At 41.6% G+C, this 23,807-nt stretch overlaps 1 protein-coding gene across 3 annotated transcripts in view; it reads right to left on the bottom strand.

Annotated features, from left to right (window-relative positions):
- Positions 1 to 22,078, bottom strand: part of ELOVL7 (ELOVL fatty acid elongase 7) — a 53,803-nt gene extending 31,725 nt beyond the window's left edge. The window contains exon 1 of one of the 3 annotated variants that reach the window (XM_087927245.1): positions 21,856 to 22,078. The gene's annotated coding sequence lies outside the window, so the exon portion shown is untranslated. Of the gene's footprint in view, positions 1 to 8,739; positions 8,932 to 21,745 lie in introns of those variants that run through there. The other 2 variants (XM_087927246.1, XM_087927247.1) reach the window with 2 other exon arrangements.
- Between the last annotated feature and the right edge of the window lie 1,729 nt (positions 22,079 to 23,807).

Below are 23,807 nucleotides of genomic sequence, written 5' to 3'. Positions count from 1 at the left end.
TGAGTTTTTAACCATTTATGGCAGGGCTGTCGAACTCAAGGCCCGGGGGTCTGATGAGGCTCAGGGGGTGCTTAGATCTGATCTGCGGGGTTGCCCTGGAAACAGATTGTCTACTATTAGACTGTCTACTATTGACCTTACCCCTTTCCTAAGAGGTCTGTAGGGGGCATGCATAAGCGCACCAACATGCCTACCGTCCCTGTCCTATTGTTTCTTTTATTTTTCTTATATGTACCCATTTCATGTATTCATAACTATGTATATACTTATACCTATTATCTTGTAAGCGATTGACAAATTAAATAAATAAATAAATAAATAAATAAATACATATATACATACATACATACATACATACATACATATATACATACATACATACAGTGAAGGACAGGCCCGTAGTGCTTTTGCCAGCGAAAACAGGCTCCCAAACTCAATTTTTGGCTGCGACAATCTCATGCAACTATCTGCCAGTGAAAAGGGAACTTGGGAGGGGCGCATGCTCCATTTTCCCTGGCAGAGGGTTGCAGGAGGTTGTCGCAGCCAAAAATGGAGCTTGGGAGCCCGTTTCCTCTGGCAAAGTGCTCAGGCCATCACAGGCACCCCTAACACCTGTGACATCAAGCTGGCCATGTTCTCTGCCCATACTCCCCCTCAAAGTCAAACACAACCCTAATGCAGCCCTCAATGAAATCGTGTTTTCACCCCTGAGTTATGGGGTTGTTGTTAGGGGGCTGTTCCTCCCATATCTAAGACATAAGACTGCGTGCATAGCTGCAAGATTGCAATCATGCAGTGTTATGCATGCATTTAAACACAATTTTGGAGTAACTAAAAAAAAAAAACCATATAATGAGAAATGGTTTTTTTTCCTTGAAAAGAATTTCCTTGAAAAGAAATTCTTTCCTTGAAAAGAATTTTCAAAGAAAGTTACAGTATGTACTGTATGGTTTTTAACTTCTCCTTACCTGCACCTTCCCAATTTAATTCTCTGAATAATTTGAGATAGTTTAGTTGAACAAGTAATGAAAGTGGTTTCAACAGGTGCTATGGAACTTTTCATTATGTTGAAATAGAAAAGCCCAATATTTAAACTATTCATCACAAGAAACTAATCCAGGTATTAATATAAATTCTGTATTGTCTCCAAATCTCCAAATTATAGGCTTACTTCAAAAATCCCACAGAAATGCTGAGACAGCAGTACAATTTGCTGCTGCCTCCCTTCCTTATCTTTTTCTTAAACAAGTAAAAGCATATATTCCAGTTAAAAGGTACTTTTTCATAAAGGACACAGACAATGAAACCCTTTGCAGAAAATATACTTTCGTATAATAACTAAAGAGACAAAGAAATTCAAGATATTAATAAATTCTCATGCTCCTTCTATGGAAAACATAAAACAGCTCACAAGATAGATAAAATCTAACACTGCTTTGGAAAACTTCATCTTTCAAATTGTTTTCTATGTTTATTTGTATCTAACGAAACCACACTAGCAAGTTCCAGAATGGAACATTCCTTTTAAAATACTTCAGATGTTTAACACCAAACCTAGGAGAATAAGACTGCAAGATGTGGTGTTTCTCTTTACCCTTGATCATCATGTAAGCAAATGTAAGAAATTTATTGAGCAAATGCATTCGGGAGTTAAACACCTGAACTGACTTTATATGGCTGGCTAGGAAAGGATAAGGCTAATACCCAAGTTTCACATTCTTACCTAGGCACTTGATTCTTTTGTAGGATGTGTAGTTACTGATTTGCTGATGATCTTATTGTTTTGGTTTCATCTTGCATTTTTGTATTTCCATGCTGAGGTGTACAGAATGTTTTAAGTCTGAAACATTTCAGGTTTTGGAACATTCTATTTGAAATTCAAAACAGCTACTTCAGTGTTACTAGAAATGTTCTAATCATTCTAGAAGGATTCTTAACTTAAAATTTATCTGGTGTTATTGGAAGAGCAATAGCCCATATCAGTGGGGGGTGGTGGTGTTCAAATGTTTTTACTACCTGTTCTGTGGGAATGGCTTGGTGGGCATGGCATGGCATAGCTTGGTGGGCGTGGCAGGGGAAGGATACTGTAAAATCCCCAATTTCCTCCCCAACCCCACTAACCTGCTTTCCAGCTCTGTTCTCCTGTGCAGGGCAACAAAAGATGACCCAGATGATCAGCTGGGACTCAGGAGGCAGAGAATAGATTGGGCATTGGTAGAAGTTACCATGAACGCCCTTTCTATCTATGCTGCGAGAGAGCCCAGGATGGGTTGACTCCTTCCTATGACGTCATAGCTGAGTTTGTACTAAGATATAAAAGCCAATCTCCAGGAGAGACCCCAGCTTTGGTGAAGATACTTGACAGACTGATAAGTATCTCTAAAAGCCCAAAATAAATACAGAAATATGTCTTACCCTCTCCGGACAAATCAAGGGAGGGGCTCGGCTCTCTCACAGCATAGATAGAAAGGGTGTTCACGGTAACTTCTACCAACACCCATTCTCCTCCATGCTGCATCGAAAGCCCAGGATGGGACATACCAAAGCTTGCATGTCCACGGGCGGGTCCTCGTCTGGCTCATCACACCAATTGTGGAACCACTCGTTGAAGCACCCGTCTGCTGAAGGCTGCAGTTGCCAAGGCAAAAGCATCCAGGTGGTAGTGTCTGATGAAAGGAGATGGGGATGTCCATGTGGCCACACGACAAATCTCCTTCAAGGATGCTTGGGTCGCTCAGGCAGCAGAAGTGGCCGCGCTTCTGGTAGAGTGCGCCATCAGACCTCGGGGAACCGGAAGGGCCGCAGCTTTGTGGGCCTGCTCAATGCAAGACCTGACCCACCTGCTAATAGTAGGAGAAGAGGCCTTGTGCCCCAAGTGAGAAGGGAAAAAGGAAACAAACATGGCTTCCGACTTCCTGAGGAAGTGCGCTTAATGTATATTCTAGGAGCCCTTCTTACGTCTAGCGTGTCACTGCCACTGTAAGTCATGGTGCGGGAGAGGACAGAAGTCAGGCAAAACTGGGACCTGTGAAACCAGGTGTTAACCTTCGGAATAAATGAGGGGTCCAGACGAAGAACAACCCTATCATTGTGAAAGGAACAAAGGTCCTGTCTGATGGAAAGAGCAGCAAGCTCGGAAACCCTCTTGGCAGAAGTGATGGCAACAAGGAACACTACCTTCAGAGTCAGGAAACGGAGAGACACTGTTCTAAGGGGTTCAAAGGGGGGCTTTGTAAGGGCATTAAGGACCAAATGAAGGTCCCAGGAAGGATACCTGTGAACCACCAGAGGGTGCAGGTTGGAAGCCCCTTTCAAAAATCTCCTGACTGAAGTGTGATGGGATAAGGAAGGAAGCGAACCCCATGAAAGGACTGAGGAGAGGGCCGCAACCTGCCTGCGTAAGGTGTTGGGGACCAAACCTTTCTCCAGCCCATGCTGAAGTAAGCTAAGAACTTCTGCCAACTGGGCTGAAGCAGATAAAAGACCCTCCCTGAGGCACCATCGGCACCATCATAGATGCACCTTGTAGAAGGTTTGCGAGAAGCCAGGATAGTAAGGATGACCCTTTCTGGAAGATCAGCCTCCTCTAGCCACTGCCGCTCAAGTGCCACACAGTCAGCTTGAACCACTGGGGCTCTGGGTGTAGCAGGGCCCCCTGGTGAAGGGAGATTAGATGGGCAGGGATCCTCCAAGGAGAAGCCACCAATAGGTTGACCAGGTCCGCAAACCAGGGCCTCCTTGTCCAATAGGGTGCCAGGAGGAGCTCCGCACATTCCTCCAACCTCTTCTGAATTACTGCCGGAATGATGGGAAGCGGGGGAAAGGCATAGAGGAAACCCTTGGGCCATCTGCACTGAAGAGCATTGGTCCCCTCCGCTCCCTGGCAAGGAAACCTGGTGAAGAATCTGGTGACTTGGGTGTTTTGAGGAGTGGAGAAAAGATCCATCTCTGCTGTTCCAAATCTGAGGGTAAGATCCCTGAATAGAGACGGAAGAATGGACCATTCTGCCTGGTCGACTAGGCTCCTGCTGAGCCAGTCAGCCTGGGAGTTGCCAACCCCAGAGATGTGGTCTGCCGAGATCGATAACAGGTGTTTCTCTGCCCATAACCCCAACCGTAGAGTCTCTCTCATGAGGGCTTTGGACTTCGTCCCCCCTAGCTGGTTGACATGAGCCTTTGCGGCCATGTTGTCCGTAAGGACTAGAACATGAGAGCCGGTCACTGATTGCCTGAAATGCTTGAGAGCCAGAAAAGTGGCTCTGAGCTCTAGCCAATTTATGTGAAGGGTCTGTTCGGATCTGGACCAAACACCCTAAGCTATTTGGCCCTGCGTATGGGAACCCCAACCCAGGAGGCTGGCATCGGTGGTTATCACTAGCCAGTCTGGGTCCCTGAACAGGAGTCCTCTCCAGATAGATGGGGAATGCCACCAATTGAGAGATCTCCGGATTTGTGGCAGGAGTGAGACCTTGATGGATGAGTGGCTGGTTCCTGCTCATTGGTAGGGAAGCAGGAATCATTGGAGGGGTCGGGAGTGGAGCCGAGCCCACGGGACGATGCCAATACAGGAAACCATCTCCCCCAGAAGTTTGGACAGCAGCGACAGGGGGACAATTTGATGTTGCTGGATCTGGCTGATGATCTCTGCAAGGCTCTTTCCATGAGCTAGGGACAGGAAAACCTGGCACGACATGGTATCAATGACTGCTCCCAAGTGTTGCAATTTGGTTGTAGGAGAGAGCTGGCTCTTTTTGGTGTTGATGGAAAATCCGTGGCTCTGGAGACATGACAGGGTAATTTGCAGATCCCAATGGGTCGCAAGGATGGAAGAGGAAAGAATCAAAATGTCGTCCAAGTAGCATTGGATCCTTACTGGAATAGAACGCAGAGATGCCACCAATGCTGCCAGAACCTTTGTGAAGGAGCCGATGACAGGCCAAAGGGAAGTGCTTGATATTGGTAATGGGTATTATGATAACAGAAACAGAGAAACTGGCAATGATGAGGCCAAATGGGGATGTGGAGGTAAGCCTCAGTGAGATCAATGGAAGAGAGAAGGTCGCCCTCCCGAACGCTCTCTAAAATAGAATGCAGAGTCTGCATTTTAAATCACCTGTATTTTACAAATTGGCTGAGAAATTTTAGATCAAGTATGGCTCACCAACCCCCTGAGGCTTAGGGAACGATGAAAAGGCGAGAGTAAAGTCCACGTCCACGTTGAGACAGGTGAACAGGTTGAATAGCCCTGATTTCAAGAAGGTGCTGAATGGCCTGATTCATGAGGGCTTGTCTGGAAATGTCCCAAGACACAGGACAGATCAAAAAAATTTGGGTGGGGTGGGGTTAGGAAGTCCAATTGTAACCCTGACCTAATAGTGCTGAGCATCCAGGTGTCCATCGTTGACTCCTCCCATTTGGAGGCAAAGAAGGCTAGGCAACCTCTGATGGGTGGGGAGAACGAGGGATTACTTAGAGCGATGGAAGGAACGACCCCCTCCCCCTGAAAGGGCTGTTTACCAGTAGAAGGTTGTTGCCTGCCAGATGTTTCCGCCCGTTGGTCTTGGCGTTGGGAGTATGGCCTGTGAAAGCAGGGGAAGCGAGACGAGGTTTCCACTCGGAAGGCAGGAGGGCGATAAGAAGCAGGGCGATATTCGGCTTTCTTCCCAGAGGAAGAGAGAATTTTACGTTTATCTCTGGTTTCGATGAGATAAGGTTCCAGAGCATCACCAAAAAGCTTATCGCCTGCGAATGGAACTGAAGCCAGCTTCCATTTTTGACGTGACTCTGCCTGCCAATTTCAGAGCCATAAAAGTCTTCTTGCTGCTACAGAAGATGCCATGGCCTTGGATGCAAATTTGGCGGAATTGAGAGTGGCATCCGCAGTGAATTCCGCTGCTGCAATAATCTTATTAAGGTCTTGGTGAGACCGAAGGTCAGAAGCAGGCAATCTATTCTGGAGATGGAGCTGCTTGAAGAGAGGAAAAAAGTACTGAAGATCGCTGGTGATTGCTATCTAACAGAACGCTTTCAGAGACACAGCTACTGACTGAAAGGAGCTGAGTCAAAAGCTGGGGTTTCTCCCGGGGGCTGGCTTTTATATCTTAGTACAGACTCAGCTATGACGTCATAGGAAGGAGTCAACCCACCCTGGGCTCTCGATGCAGCATGGAGGAGAAGGGGGCGGGGCCAGTCAGAGGTGGTATTTTCTGGTTCTCCAAAATTTCTGCTACCGGTTCTCCAGAACTACTCAGAACCTGCTGAATACCACCTCTGGCCCATATCCACTAGAGCTGGAACAACTCCTTATGAAGTTGGAACAATTGTTCAAAATCAAATGGTTTCCTCCTTTCACCTTACATACACACACAGACATACTTAAGACCAGGAATCCACAACAAGAAACCATGTTTTCTATAGAATAATATTTGCCTTTTACAAAGAACAGTACAAGTAGTCCTCAACTTACGACCACAACGGAGCCAAAAATTTATGTTGCTAAGTGAGACATTTGTTAAGTGAGTTTTGCCCCATTATACAACCTTTCTTGCCACATTTGTTAGCTGATTTACTGCAGCACTTAAGTTAGTAACATGGCTGTTAAGTGAATCTGGCTTCCACATTGACTTTGCTTGTCAGAAAGTTGCAAAAGGTGATCACATGACTCTGGGACACTGCAACCGTCATAAATATGAGTCAATTGTCAAACGTCTGAATTTTGATCATGTGCCCACGGGGATGCTGCAATGGTTGTAAGTACAAATCACTTTTTTCAGTGCCATTGTAATTTCGAACAGTCACTAAATGGACCATTGTAGGTTGTGGACTACCTGTATCTATATCAAGAATGACTCCACAAATAGGGTGATATCATTATACAATTCTGTATGGATGTGCGTTCCAGTGACTGACACAAGTACCAAAGTCACAGATATCTTAATACATATTTCATCCCATCTCTGCAGGGTAGATAAAAATGAGAGAGAGGGACGGAGGGACGGGGGGAGAGAGAGGGGGAAGGAGAGAGAGACAGACAGAGATGATTTAGGGACATCCAGGTTGAGAAAAAACTGGATAAAATACAGCAGCCTAATTTCCTAAATATTCCATTTCTATTTTACAGTTGATTAAATTTGGCAGTAATGTGTGGAGGATGCAGCCTCAAACTCCTTTGAAGGAAGCTGTATTTTCTTGGCAGTACAATTCAGTTGAGGACAAGCATAATTAGACAATATAAACAGTGGCTTGATAAATAAAGTAGGAATATCTTACAAGGTGTAAATAATTCTTACCTGAATTATTAGATTTAAAATTATGTAGGTTTCCATGCATTTTTAAAATATGCTTTTTAAATCCAGTGCAGAGGACTTGTATGTACTACGGTCATAGCTGAAAACATTTCCTAATTTTCTAAATAAAAATCTCACTCCGTCATCCCAACTCCCAGAAAGCTTCTTTAGTGGTATTCAATATCTGTCTCACTACCTGGTTTGAGTCACAGAGCTAATGGTGAAAATAAGTAATGCCATTTTAAAAAATAATAACCCAAATAAAACAGGCAATAACCTAGCAACCTCCAAATGTGGGAGTAATAGACAAATTTCCAAAGGGAAGGAACAAGCAAATATTTAAACTGTCAACAGTAGATGATCAAGTCAGCCAGCTATTGTTTTTTTAAACAGGCCCTCTAAAGATTCCTTGTAACTCAGAATCTTGCTACACACTCTAGGGAGAAAGGACGATGACTGGCAAAATAATTAAATAAAGGACAATTTTGTCCTGAAAGCTATCACTCTGCTAAACAAATAATTCCCTCAACACAGTTCAACTATTACAAAGTTCGTACTACTATTACTGTTAATCTTCTCATCACTCCTTATCTCCCATCTCCTCCTACTTGTGACTATATGACCATAACTTTGTTGCTTGTATCCTTACGATTTATATGGACTGTTTCCTAGTATGATTTGATTGCTTATTGTACTCTATGACTATCATTAAGTGTTGTACCTTACGATTCTTGACTCTTGACGAATGTATCTATTCTTTTATGTGTACTGGGAGTATTTGCACCAAGACAAATTCGCTTGGCCAATAAAGAATTCTATTCTATTCTATTCTATTCTATTCTATTCTATTCTATTCTATTCTATTCTAATTAAATAAATACCTTTATATTGACTGAGGTATGGCTAGCCGACTTATTTATCATTTGTATCTGAGTTTCATAATTTCTTTGTTTCCTTGTATGTCCAATCACACTTAGCCAATAAAGAATTCTGTCTATCTTTCTCCATCTCTAATGTTGTTTAGATTTTTGCAAAACATGGGTAGTATCCCCACAGGACATTGCTGCTATTGATGAAACAACAAGCAGGACCTCTCCAGGGAGACTTTAGGCAGGGTCTGATGGTATGGGAGGAAGCATGTTTTATGTACAGGTAGTCCTCAACTCACGACCACAATTGATCCCAAAATTTATGTTACTAAGTGAGACATTTGTAACGTGAGTTTTGCCCCATTTTATGACCTTTCTTGCCACAGTTGTTAAGTGAATCACTGCAGCTGTTAAGTTAGTAACCCGATTATTAAGTGAATCTGGCTTCCCCATTGACTTGGCTGGTCAGAAAGTTCCCATCTTATCAGTGAAGCCAATTATATACTTCAAGGCAGAAAATCACCAGATTTTATTCATTTGTTCCTGTGGAGAAAGTGGACAGCAAGAATTCATTGGTTCCTTACCCAGATGTGGGCCTTCAATTCATTGACTCAATTGGGTTTTCCTAACTATCTTTTCCCTTGTCTGTACCGTACGTAGATGGTATCCTGAATCATCATAATTTGAATCCTTTTAACACTGATACTGGGAATACTAAGCAAGAATAATCAAATGCTTTCTTAGACATCTTGCATTAGTTCCTTTCAGAGCCTTGGCTGGAAAACAATAAGAACAGATTAGATCAGCTTCTCCCAAGTGAGGACTTAGAGATTTTCAACAAAATGAATTTCTCAGTATCCTTCAAACTCCCTTTTCCTAATTTTCGTCCAACAACTTTTATTTTTATTCCCAACAAGTTCCTCCTTCCCTTTCATCTGGATCAGAACACTAAACAGAGAGAAGAGGAACATGGCTCCCAAGTGAGACCAGAGATTATGTCAATACAAGTTCATTCCTTTTTCATCACCAAGCTAAATCATCTTATCAAAGATATTAAATTTTGTATGTATGTATGTATGTACTTAGAATAATGGTTGGTATATCACACAGTGAATCAAATATGCCTATATGTAAAACAGCGCTCAAAAATATTTTCTAGAGATTCAGGGATAACCAAAAATAAGACCATCAAAATTTATAGCCATCTGAACTGTTTAAGACCGCCAGAGCCCTTCCTGTGCCCTGGAATTACCAGCAAAAAAATATGAATCGGTGATTCTCTTTCTCATAATTTCAAGGGTTATGTTGAGATGTTAAATAGACTCAGTTCATTAAAATAATTCTTAACCACTCCGAACCCAACCCAAAAAGGAAACTGTAAGCAACCCAACTGTGGCCCTTGAAAAAAAGACAATATCATCCTAGGACCTAGGAGTAGCCAGCAAAAGGGCTGATGAGAGATGCTTGTAATTCAAGTGGTATAGCAGTTTTCCTCATGATTGCAATTACATCTAAATTGCATTCTATCATTCTTCATATCTTGCAGGTATTGCTTCTTTTAGAATGCCTAGTTTAAGAAACAAGCTGAAACAAAAAGCATCGAACCATAAAACACCAATAAAATGTTAAATAACATGTTTATTTAAAATGTTAATTTAAAATGTTAGTAAACTTAATTAAGACATACTTTATACCAATAAAAAAGTACTACCACCAGTTTGTAATTTGTAATAACCCTGGATTTTTAGTTTACCATTAAGTGGAAATTCAAGTGTCCATGAGTTCAAGTATGACATTCATTGCACAGGATATGTATTTGGGAATAACTCTTAACTACATACAACACTACTGCATCCAAATGAAATAGCTTCCAAAAAAACACCTGTATACATATGCATCTAGGCAAATACAGCAGTACAAAATACAAACCCAAATAATTCGTAAACTAGCAAAATCAATCAAGATGAAGCTATCAGAACAGCTAATATATATATCCTGAGGATCTTCATATTTTTTCAGAACAGTCTATCCAGAATACAAACCTTGGTTACAATTTGCTCTTTCTTTGTGCACATGAAATACAGGAAACTATTTAGGTACTCAAATCAGCATAAAAGCATATTCAAAGAGCATATGTAAAGAGACTATTTAAACAGAAATGGTTTTCTTCTACTACGAAGTGGTTGTGCAATATCTAATCTCTTTCACTGCTTGTGAAAGGTTCAGTTTCTGATAAAGACTAACCAGCCCAAGTATAGTAGAACTTCTAGTTTCTGTTTGTCAATCATCAAGCGATAGAATGGGGAATAAGCTATTGTCTCCAAGAATTTGCTTTACCTGAACAAATAATAACATTTACAGCAATTTGAGAAACTTGGATTTCTAACCCAGTTTCAAGGTACACCTTTATGAACAGAATGTGCAGTTAGAATGGAGGCCTACTACTTCTCATATTCAGTTACAATCTCACACTTTTAAAAAACAGTAAATAGTAAAGTAAGATTGTGTTATATGAGTATAAATCTGGATATATATTTATATTCTATTTACAATCTTCTGAAACCCAGGTACAAAATTATCAGAAGACATTTCCAGGATGCTGAGCTTTATGTCAGTTCAAATAGCTATGAGGAATCAGAAATCAACTTTTAAAAAGGAATCAAAGACACATGATTATTAAAACATGATTATTTTGTTAACCTATCCTGAACTGATTGGCTAGGTAAGTAATATATTTCCTAATTGCCAAGGATTATTTACTTGAAGTTACTATTGATCAAATTTAAACTACTACGAAATGAATTCCCCATATCTGAATTCTGAATTAATTTAAAGATGAAATGGGTATCCTTCCTCAGTATAATCAAGTGTCTTAATTAATAGGGGACTCACTGGAAAAGACCCTAGAAAAATTGAAAAGAAAAGGAAAAGGGGACAGCAGAGGATGAGATGAATAGATGGTGTCATAGAAGCAATAAATATGAATTTGGGTAAATTTTTGGAGACCGTAGAGGACAGGGAGGCTTAGCGTGTTATGGTCCATGTGGTCATGAAAAGTTAGACATGACTTAGCGACTGAACAACAACAAATAATCAAGTATATATTCATTCTTCTCCCAGCAGGTTCATTTTTAACTTCATAATGAGAAAGTTTGCTTATGTGAATGAATGACTCTGAAAGAAATAGCTATTATTGGTCTCACATCCAAATTTACTCAGTGATTTTGTATAACCTTGTATTATCTAAATCTTATCTATATCTTGGCCTTCTATTGATGAGCTGACCATGAATACCAAAAAGCATAAAATGACACAAAGTAAAAATAAGTTGAATTGAAATCATGGATGGTTTAGGATGCTACTATTTTGTTAATGTTTACATTATAGGATAAGAGAAAAGTTTAAATTTATATGTGTACATTTTTATTTAATAAAGTTTAATGTATTTATATGTATTCATAAAGCTAATCAAATGAACAGACCATAGCCTACTCTTCACAGGGATAGAAACATTCTTTTTCAAAATAAAACTAGAACTTTCAAATCCTTCAAATACCCCAAACCGAAGTAAAATAAAAATTACACAACGCATCAAGAGAGACATTTGAGTAATTCAGTTTACAGATTTTAAACTGTTTATTTGTTGTTTATGATTTATTCACCTTCCCTAGAGTGACTCTTGGCAATCTTTTCTTAAGCATTTTATCTGGGAGAAGAGAATTACTGTTTTAAATTTAGAGACACAGCCCTGCCAAGATATATGCCCCACTTTTTTTTTCTCTTCTCAGATCTAATATTATTGGGCCTTGCTAACATTATTGTGAAATGAGATGCAAGTATTGCACTGTATACGTAGGTGTCAGATTAACACTGTAATTTATTTACAAAAGTTGTAATCTGCCCATAGGCAAGTCACATTAACTCAAGTCTTGGTATTTTTAATCCCTTATTCTCAACATCAATAAATGGATTCTGCACAGTTTATGCACTGGTTAAAACACTAACAAGAAGAAAAACAGCAAGAGGTGAAAAGAAGGGTAAAGGTGGTGGAGTGACAAAACCAGGTGGGACTAAAGGAAAACAACTCACATAGTCTAAAAAGGGTGTCAAACTTAAGGGAGCTGAATCCGGCGGTACCTCTGCCAGTGAAAATGGAGCTTGGGTAGGCCGCCACATGGCCTTCCTGAAACTCTGTTTTTGCTGGCAGAGGGTTGCAGGAGGCCATCGCAGCCAAAAACAGCTCCTGGGCTCCGTATTTGGGGTTCAGGAGCCCATTTTCACTGGCAGAGCACTCAAGCCACCACAGGTGTCCCTGACATGAGTGGTGTAGAGCAGGGGTGGGATTCTACCAGTTCACACCTATTCGCTAGAACCGGTTGTTAACATTCTAAGCAGTTTGGAGAACCGGTTGTTAGAAGAAATTACTGGCCTAATCCTGTAAGGAAGGCAGGAAGGAAACATTCTGGTGTTGCTTACAGAAACTGCCTCTCCGTTAACTCTTATTACATTCTTGGCAGGACTAGACTTCCTGTCTCAGGAACTTCTCTGGAGTATTTTTCCCCTCCTTTGCTGGTACTATGCTTGTGTGGAATGACCATTCAAAGTTACAATGGCACTTTAAAAAGTGACTTATGACCATTTTTCACGCTTATGACTGTTGCAGCATCCCCACAGTCATGAGAGGCCAGGTGAAGAGATACGTGCCTCGTGAGTGATATTGAGTTGGCTACACCCAGCCAATAACATGACCACCAATGGCCACGCCCTCCAACTAAGCCACACCCACAGAACTGGTTGTTAAAAAAATTGAATCCCACCCCTGATCTAGAGCTGGTTATGCCCACTCTGGCCATGCCCACCCCAGCCCTCAAGGTCAAACACAACCATGATGCATCCCTCAATGAAATCTAGTTTGACAACCCCTGGTTTAAAAGATGCTTCAAAGGCCTGGGTAAAGAGCCATATATATGACACTCATGATTGAAACATAGCCCTGGAAAGCCAGAATTTAATAGATTCAAAAAAGGGGAGTGATAATATTGTGCTGTATGTTAAGAAAATATATGCTTAGATGCAAATCACACAACTGAGCACAGAAATCCTGTTGATAGTGTTTGATTATGAATAAAAGGACTGAAAAACAAAAGTGATTTTGTTCTGTAAGTTTACTATAAATCACCTAGGCAGACAGAAGTTAGGGATTAGGTTAGGTCTTCCGTATCAAATAATGAAGCTTTCAAAGCAACGTATATATCAATGACAATAGAAAGAGTTTAGCTGTCCTGACACTTGCTAGAAATCTTGCTGTGCCAAAAGGTCCAACAAATTCTTGCCTTCTTTTGCTGACAATGTCAGTCAAAAGACAGAATAAGGAACATGGAAATCTGCTATTATGGAGCTAATTCTTACCAACAGGAAGAAAATGACCAGACAATCTTTGAGTTCATGATATGAAAAGGAAAAAGAATAGGCTTGATATGTGGGATGTAGGAAGATCAGATTTTGATAAGCCTACACGTAGGCATGATCCAATGGTGAGAAATCCTGAAGGAGAAAAACAAGTCAGGGAAGGATGGATCAATCTTATAATCCGAGATATAGATGGCACACCTGCAAACAGTCTGTTCTAAAAGGAAAAGTATCTCTTCTCTTTGGAAGATATACAAAGAGTTTTCTCAAAACACTGGAAAAAAAGAGGATGTTTTCTTTCTTCACACTCATATTAAAGCAGGGTGGTATAATCAGAAAGGGATATAAAGTAGTCATCAGAAAATACAGATTATAACAGAAATCAGAACAAATGCTTTTTGATAAAGATAAAGAGGTCACAGGTGAAGAGAAAGGGGTAATTTGGTAATGGTAATGGTGGAAAGGCAGAACATCTTAACTCTTATTTTGGAGTTGTCTTATTTTTAAAAGGATGTGAAACCTTTCCTGGCCATAACTGTGTTATTAATGGAGAAGGAGACCTGTAGTTCAGGACAGATGAGAGGGATTAAAAAAAAACCCATTCAACTAATTTTAATGAATTCAGGTCTCTAGGGCCAGATGATATGCTAGGTCAGTTGTTCTCAACCTGTGCTCCATGGACCCCTGGGGGGACAGCAATTTCATCAGAGGGAGGGTCTGCAAAGGCTTGAAGAAATGTTAAGATTTATATCTTAAGTCTTGGTGGACCGTGGCCATGGTGCGTGGCCGCAAAAGGTATTTAAAGGGGTCCATGGTGAAGAAAAGGTAGAAAACCACTATGCTAGGTTAATGATGAAACTAATGAAGGTGACTGAAATGCTACTGACTCTGAGAATTTCTGGAGGACGGTTAACGTTTCAGAAGACTGGAGGAGAGCAAACACTGTTCTTATCTTTGGGGTGGTGGTGGAGGAAGCCAACTCATGAAATTACAAGTCTGTCATCTTGCCACCTTGTGAGTGCTACCTTGTGAGCATTAGGGTGGGAATAGAACAATTAAGAGAAGCCAGCATAGGTTTATCACAAACAAGTCATGCCAGATTAAACTTATCTCTGTTTTCTGACAGAATTACTAGCTTCACAAATTGGTAATATAGCGCAGGCATAGTGTACCTTGACTTCAGCACAGCATCTGACAAAGTACTTCATGATATCTTTATTAAGACACCTCAGAAGGCATTTCTGGCAAGTCATCTTTGAAAATATTACCAAGAAAACTTCACTGACCTGCCCACATTGTCCCCTAAACTGACTCAAAGGACCATAAAAATAACATTATTTGGGATAGGTTATTTTTATCATCATCATCATATCATCATCATCATCATCATCATCATCATCTAAATCTGTAACTGATTAAATAACTGTACCCAGAGAGTACTCAGAAGTGGTTCTACATACATGGAGGTAGGAGAGTAGTACTGAGTAGATTATCACACAGTTATATGGCAACTTTATTCACGAAAGGAATGAAGAAATGATGACTACTTTTGCAAATTACACAAAACTAGGAGGAGTAGCTAGAAGAGGAAGATTCAAAAAGTTCTTCTGGCTTTAGTATTCAGGTGATGAAATACAGGTTTGAAGTGAGTAATATAAAGGTTTTCAGCTGAAGAAAATAAATAAAAAGTATATGGCTTGGTTTCTGTGGAAAGAAAAAGAATGGTGTTCTACTATGCAACAAGTTAAATATAAGTCAATGATTGCTAAAAGGGTAAATGCTACTCCAAAATGTTATTAAAGAGTAGAGACTCAAGTTTATGGGAAGTAACTATCCTATTCTGTTTGTTAATAGTCAGGCCAAACTTGAAATGGTGTGTCCAGGTTTGAGCACATCAATCTAGGGTGGTTTTCTTCAAACTGCTTCCACACAACCGTAAATTTCCATGAGGATTTGAATGGATTCTATAAGCCTAAGCGGGGGGGATTTCTTTACAAAAGACTGAAGCTCTGTCCCTTTTGGGGGCATGTTTTCCCCTTAGTCGACACTGAATTCGAATTTTAATCAAAGTTATGGTCAAGCTGCTGGATCTTAACCAGAACATGTTGCGCCATCTGGTTATAAGATTACCTAATCTAACCACGTCTCGCTCATCACATCTAATCCTAGAGTAGCAGTTAATTTGGATTGATCAGAAATGAATCCTAGAAAATCCAAACTGTTCAAAGGGAGAGCCACTTTTGTAGCAACATTTTAGTTTTATTACCAATGCTGATGGGTTGTTGTTGTTGTTGTTGCTGTTTTGACTACTTGACTCATTTGAAAAAAAAACTTAATTCAAAATAGTTCCCATATGTTGGGTTCCACTAGGATTAATTTGAGAGGACAACCCTTGGAATATCCCAGCATTCTGTTTCACGGAGTACCAGCCATTCAATTTTTCAGGATTTATTTATGATTAAAACCCCACTTCTAACTAATAGGAAAAATAGTCCTCAATTGTCATTATTTGGGCCACCGGGGCATTTTAGGGCTTTGAAAAATGAATGAAGTCAGTTTGTCAGCTTGTCTGTCACTTAAAGAATAGTCTAAACCTTTTCATCCTTTCTCCTGACACCATGACACAGAAAATCTTCTATGGCCTTCCAGAAATTCAATAGGTGGAAGTTCTCCCAAACTTTCAAGAATTTGCTCCTTTATTTAAAGCTGAGACAAGCTGAGTTTACAGGGAAAATAATACAGTGAAAAAAAGGCTTCACTTGTGGCTGTGCTATAAGCAAGATAAAGCCAAGATCTGCACACCCACCCATAAGAATTTCAGCTGAATTTTCTTCTCCCTGGGAAAACAATACAAACAAGATTATTGATTCTGATTCTTATATTGGTGAAAGTCTAAACTGATGACATTCCTATGCATTCTGGTTATTGTTAGTACTTGCCCAAATATATATAATTGTTCCTGGTATATCAGGACCCAGTAACATAAGATCAGATTAAATCTTATGGGCCATTTAATTGAACCATAAACCAATGGTTTTCCACTTTCTGTTTGAAAAACATACAGCGAAGGAAAGTATATATGGACTAATTCCATTGTGGAATTCTCCTTTCACAGTTAAGGAACTAGGAACATTAGCCTGGCAGAGTCAATCAGAGGGTTAGAGTTAGGTCTGACTGATTTTATTCCTCCAAACATCTTATATTTTGCATATTTTTTTCTGAAATAAAGCTATTGCACTGCATATAGCCATCTAAAGTTCAAAGATCTGTCAATTAAATTCCTGGCAGAGGGCTTGAACCCCACTGCATAACATCCGGCTACCTCTGTCTTTAGATTCCCAATAACGATGAAGCCAGTAATGTGGTGCCTGCTTGGGGTCACCTAAGTGGGAACACCACTGGATATATAAAAATAAATATCTCCCTCCCCCGTTCCAAAGGATGATGATCATGTAAAAATTGTACAGTACATGGGAGCATGACATAACACCTGTATCACTACTTTCTGAGACTTTAAGAGAAGGTGAACTCTTTATACCATTCTGACAGAGCTTGGATATGGGGGTGGGAACTTCTATGGGAAAAATATCAACCCTTCTTTCCTGACAAAATGGTTCAGACCACTAGAAATAAAATGCCAAAAATGGCTCTGAATCAACACTGTAGGCAGAGAGCTTCAACAGGAACCTTCACTCCTTTTCTCTTAGAAGAAGTGAACAGACTATCTGGATGCTGTACTGAAATCATGTGTCAGAACACCTATCCCACAAAATAAAACTTTTTAAACCAACTGCAACTGTATAAGTTGCAAGGACTGGGTACCGTACAATATACTAAGCCAAACCTAAACCGCATTGCTTTGCTCATACCACGTGGGAAAGATTATTATCAAGGTAACGAAACAACAGGTTGTGCTCAACTTATAACCAATCATTTAATGACCATTAGAAGTTATGATGACCTCAGAAAGGGTGATTTATAGCCCATAAAGCACCGTGTAGGTGTAGGTCCCTACCACGTGATCATAATCTGGGTGCTTGGAAAACTATTTGAGCTCACAACCAAGTGCCAAAGTGCTTCTCAATCCTGTGATCACCATTTTACAATCTTCCTTGTTGGCTGACCCACTAAGTCAATGGAGAAGCCAGCAGGGAAGGTTTGGACCTGCTTGCCCAAAGGACTTCCTCTTGCCTCTGGACATCTGCTAAAATAGTTGCCTGTTTGGGAGGGGGAACTCAGCTTCACATGGAGTTGAGATTCTATCCAATCAGGACAGTGCTTTGAGAGCAAAGGGATTACCTTCCAGGAGGGAATCCCTGCTTGGCATCAAGATGAGATTTCCAGGAGAACAAGGATTTTCCCTCCCTTCCCATCCCCGGGGTGGAGGCGGGGGCGGGGGGGAGGCGCAGGAGGAAGGGAAACCTTCACTGAGCTGCAGGTAAAAGGTAAAGGTTTCCCCTGTTTAGTCATATCTGATTCTAGGGGGGCAGTGCTCATCTCAGTTTCTTAGTCTAAGGAGCCACTGTTGTGTGAAGACCCTTCTGTGGTCGTGTGGCCAGCATGACTATATGCCATGGTGCATGGAACGCTGTTACCTTCCCCACCAAAGTGGTACCTATTTATCTACTCGCATTTGTATGTTTCCGAACTGCTAGGTGGGCAGGAAACTGGGGCAACAGGAGCTCACCCCATTGTGTAGTACTTGGGTCTCAAACCTGGACAGTCAGCTTTCTACCAAGCTAAGCTTCTTTAACTGCTGAGCCATTGCAAGAACAGAGCTTAAATCTTCAGAATTTTAATCAATCATCCTGCAACCCAACAAAGGATTTCCCCTTAGAGGGCAGGGTTTTTAGCTCTGTTCTCACAGCCCAATGAAAGATTCCCTCCCCCATGGACCCTCCCAGGGCCACCCCCTCCAAGCATCCCACAGTTCTTACCCAGAACTCCCATCTGCGTAACAGCCAGGAAGTCATTTAACAACCATAACTCAGAGTGCCGGGTTTGCAGTCATGAGGGAAGCAGTCACATGGGCATCTTGCTTAACAACGCTTCACTCAAAGACCAAGATTCTAATTGCGGCTGTAAGCTGAGGACTACCCATAACCATGGGATGTTATTAAAATATGTGATACTTTTGGCCTTTTTATGTATGACTTCCAGCCTCCTAGCCATAATCCAGAGGTTGTGTCACTCTATTTACTTCCTCATCCCCTCAATTATGAATTTAATGTAATCAGTGACAAGGAAAACAACGCACCTACTTTGTCTTGCTAGCCTCTCAAATGAGAATTCATCACCCCTCATGACATATGCTGAAGGCATCGTCTCACTTTTTGGTCTAATTATAAATTGCACACAATGAACCTATCTTTAAAAACATGTGCATTTTACTCAAAGAGCAAATGAAATTGTTCAGTACCCTTTAGCTAAAGAATTACACCACATGATCAAACCATATCATCTGTTATACATTGTGAGAAGGTATCACAGGACTTGCCTAAGTTCAAAGCTAACTTAGTTAATTAATAGTTAATATTACAAAACTACAAGTCATACTAGCTTTTTGTTGATAATAAGAAAAACAGATGCAAAGATTAGATTAGAAACAATTTGTGGGGGGAGATGGGAAACTGGATTTCTTGGGATTGCAACTGTCAGAATTAACATCCATCATAATTCTGAGTATTAATCTGAATATCTGGAGAGTGCCTTATTGTGCTTCAGCACTATTAGGCATTTTACTCAGTGAAGTATTATTACTGAAGGAGATAAAGAGCAGCAGCTGAACAAACTAGATTTGTTAGTCCATTTTATTAGTCTTTTAATTAAGTAATTGGATTTTACATTTAGACTTTCAGCTAGGTGCAGAATTTTTCAAACAGTCCATTAGCATGATAAATCCTAGGGGGATTTTTCAAACCTGTTTCATTAAAGAGTTTTCCACTCTAGTAATTCAACTGGTCAGGCCAGAGTTTTCACCCCTCCCCATAATATACATTCTTTCATTTACAAGGGCTGGAATTTCATGAAAGCACCAAAAAAAAAAAAAAAATTAACCCTTAGTAGTTTTCTGAGCAAATCTTAGAACTGAGCAGAAGGGCTGAACTTGAGAGTATGCACAAAAGTGATCAAGTTAGTTTCCTGAACGTTGTGTTAGACTACAGCAATATAAAATAAATGAAACACGTTACCCTTTAATATTCCAGAAGATTCCTTTCTTTTTAAATTAAAATTCACCCTTAGTGTGACATCTGGCTCATATCTGATTGGCTAAATACACAAAAATCCCAAATGATATGCTTCACAGATATGGTGTAAAACGAGCCTCCCAATTCTCACCAGATAAAATCACAAGCATTGAAATCTTTGTGCAATGCAGAAAATAATACCCCTTAACGGGTGGCCCTCCACAAGGGGAAGGAAACTGCTTTTGACTGAATCATACCTTTGATTCATTCAAAACACTACTTACTACGCAACGTTTCAGGAAGATGTTTTTTCCGCCCTATCGGGAGATGACAAAACCCCAAATCGGAAGACGCCGGTGCAGAAAATGTGAAGCAGACCGCGATCAAAAATTTCACCGGCAATCGCTGACGGAAGCCTAGGATAGCAGAGGCGTGTCTTTAAAATCATCTTTCACACGGCGCACGGGGTTCACGCAAAACAAACCAAGGTAGCTCACGGACCCAGAAGAAGAAGAAGAAGAAACGGGGGGCTGGAGAAGGAAAGGACGCCGTCCGTAAACCGGCCCGTTCCACTTTGCAAGCGAGTTGTGCCCGTTTCCCGCGTCGCCTTTCCCGGACAGGCGAACGACCCTTATAGCAGGCAGGAACATCAGTTTGGGGAACTCGCGGCGTCCTTTCCCCGGGAGCTCAAGCCGCCACGTTGTTGACCCGGTCAGGACAAGGTAGCGTGTGAATGGCTGGTCCCAGGCAACGGCCAGAACAACTATTTAAAGCACCTACGGCACGAGCGATTTCACAAGCCGGGGTGGGGTGGGGTGGGGTGGGGGTGGGGGAAATCATTGTCTCCAACGGGGTCGCTTTGGGGTATGAATGCCCAGCACCAGGAAGCCTTGAGGCAACAAATTTCTTCTCCAACAGTTCACACAACCTACTAAATACGGGTTTACAAACACTGCGTGCACGTTGCAGATCGCCAATGTCTGCACAACTAAAACCACGTTAAAAACAAAAAAAGACTTGACGGAGAGGCCTGGTTGCCACAATACGTTTAAATACAAACTATCCATTGTAGCGCGCTATGCAAATCCAGGCAAAATTCCTGCTAAGGATGAGCGCAATCGGACTCTTTATCGTTTACATGTGAACAGTAACAAGGCGGCCAAACCAATACTCCACCCGAACCTGAGTTTACCAAAAGGTTTCCCCCCACACACACCTGCTAAGTTACTCGTTAGGGTCAGTCTTTCTACTTAGCATCCTCCAGTTTTAACACCAACCCGGAAGCCGAAGGACATCTGGAGACAACCAGCGCCAGGAAAGCTTTGCTGCTAAGGGTACCGCGAAAGCGATTCCGGGACAGGACAGCGCGCACATCCCTGTCTCCTGACGTCCCTCAATCCCACAGCAGCTCCCACCCAAGTCACGGATGTAGCCCGCACACCAGGTCAAGCTGCAACCTTTGTTGGAGAGCGGATTGTTGACTGAAGGCTTTGCCTAGGAAGAGAATCCAGTCAGTGGAGCTTGATTAAGCAAAAGCGAACCCAACGAACCGCTCGCTGGGCTCTCGCTTCTCCCAGGATTTGGCCACCTGCTCCATAAATCCAGCATCCTTACTCGCTGCCTGGGCGCTACCTGGGACATGTGTCTATACAAAGTCAAGGTAAACCGCACCGAACTTGAGTGCAGGAAATACGACTTCAGCAACAGAGTGGTCAATGTCTGGAATACTCTACCTGACTCTGTAGTTTCTTCCCCAAACCCCCAAAACTTTAACCTTAGACTGTCTACTATTGACCTCACTCCCTTTCCTAAGAGGTCTGTAGGGGGTGTGTATAAGCGCACCAACGTGCCTACCATCCCTGTCCTGTTGTTTCTTTTTATTTTTCTTATATGTACCCATTTCATGTATTCATAACCATGCTTATACTTATGCCTGCTATCTTATAATAAATAAATAAAATAAATAAAATAAAATAAATAAAATAAATCGTACCGTCCCACCGATGCGATCCCTACGCTGAAAACAGCCGGGAAGTCGGAACAGTAGCCTGAAACTCTGCGATTTACAACCTGCCTCGCCCTCAGTTAACGAGAGGCACTAACCTGGCAGCGGCCGCTCTTTCCAGTACTGAAAAGGACACCTCCCACCAAGTTCCGCAGGGCTTCCGCTGGGTCCGAAACGAAAGAGGGACTGCGCTCACTTCGCCGCCCTGAGGGAGACCGGACGCCTCCTTCCTGCACCCGGCGCACCAGAAGGTAACCAGCAACTACGCTAGAGAGAATAGAAGCGGCCGAGGTGCTTCCCGCTCTGGCGTAGCCCAGCCCTGCGGTGCCTTGCAGAATCCGCCCATTGGGATTGGCCGGAGTGAGTTGTGAGTCATTTTTTTTTCTCCCTCTGCTTACCTTCCCCTTTGCTGAGTCGCCTCCGCACGTGTTTCTTGGACGTCAAGCAGCCAGCAGCCTTTGCTCAGGTTTCTTGGACAGGTGGCCGAAAAAATGAGCTTTGGGCGCCGAAGTTTCTGAAACGGCTCTTTTAATTATACTGCATTTTTCTCCCTCCGCTGCTCACTCATCAAATGAGCTCTACTCCAAGCGACGGGGTAGCATATACATCGTAGTAAATCAATGCCAATCTTGTTTTATGGAGATTCTGAATGATCCAGGTCATTCGTTGTCCCAAAGGAGCTTTTTCAAGAGGCATTCGGGACTTTCTTGTTTTTCTTTGAAGACTTTTCGCTTCTCAGCTCTCAAGAAGCTTCTTGGATGAGAAGGGAAAGGTCTTCAAAGAAAAACAAGAAAGGCCTGTTGCCTCTTGAAAAAGTACCTTTGGGACAAATGCTAATCTTGTGAAACTCTCCATAATACCTAATCAAAATGCAGCATATAGGCAAAAAAAAACCCAAACCACAGCAGGTTAAACAGAAGCACTGCCACAATGGTGGAATGACTAAAAGGCAGGTTTTAAAAATATTTAAAATATCTAAAAACCAACCAATCAACAAAACAAGTGAATGGAATAGAACAGTGATGGCTAACCTTTTCAGCTTGGTGTGTCGAAAATCGGGAAAAAGTATAGCCTTCCTCCGGTCGTGTGTCACTTCAAGAAATATCAATAATTTGGTTTATGACGGACTGGGCTGGGGTGATCACACAGGGCTGTGAAACTCGTCTCCCTGGTCTCGGAGCTGCAGGTGCAGGATGTGGGGATCGGAAGGCCACCTTACAGGGCTATGAACCTCATGGATCTCCTTTCCTCCTGTAGCGTTCCTGAGGTAATGAAACTGACAAACCTCAGTTTATGGCGGTTAAAACTGGTTCTCTGCTGCAAAGATCTTGTGGCAGCGGTGACACCATGCCTCCACGCAACAAGCAAGGAGCAGGGATTGGAGCAGAGCACAGGCAGCCTCTAAATGTGCAGGTTTTCCCCACACCAACAAGTGTGTCAGTCAAAGTGCCTCGGCGTGTCATGAGTGACACGAGTGTCATAGGTTAGCCATCACTGGAATAGAAGGTGGGAGAAAATTCCATAAGATTGCTGCTGCCACTGAGAAGTCCCAGGCTTTAGAAAATTCAGATCAAACCTCAGGGTGACTCAACTTAACAGGTCTTTGTGCAATGTCCAGTTCCTATACAGCTATATATGGACGAAGCCTTCCCTCCAGGTAGACACACAAAAGCCACTTTCGGTATTATTATATTATTCAGGTACTTCAAATTTAACTCAAATCTGTTGGAAATCTAGGCTAGAATAGATGTAATATATTTCCAGCATGATATGGTAACTTCCAAATCTAATTCATGGGCACTCCCCTACAGAGCATAACAGGAATTTTATTGTACACCCCCCCCCCCCGACACACACAATCCTTCTATGAAGGAGATGGGCAGTTTTTAAAAAAGTGAAAATAAATACATAAATAAATAAATAAAATCAAAATAAATAAAATCAAACCAGAGATAACTAACACATGAATTAACTGATCTAAAAAACAAAACTATTGTATCACCTTCTGGAGCAGGGCCAGTCACTTTAGCTGGATGAGATGCTTCCCAAT

Source organism: Pseudonaja textilis, chromosome 2, assembly GCF_049901715.1.
Source record: "Pseudonaja textilis isolate UNSWEBS1 chromosome 2, rPseTex1.2, whole genome shotgun sequence".
NCBI classification, from domain to species: Eukaryota; Metazoa; Chordata; class Lepidosauria; order Squamata; family Elapidae; genus Pseudonaja; species Pseudonaja textilis.
The sequence above is the reverse complement of the archived record's forward strand: the minus strand, read 5'-3'. Positions and strand labels throughout refer to the sequence as shown.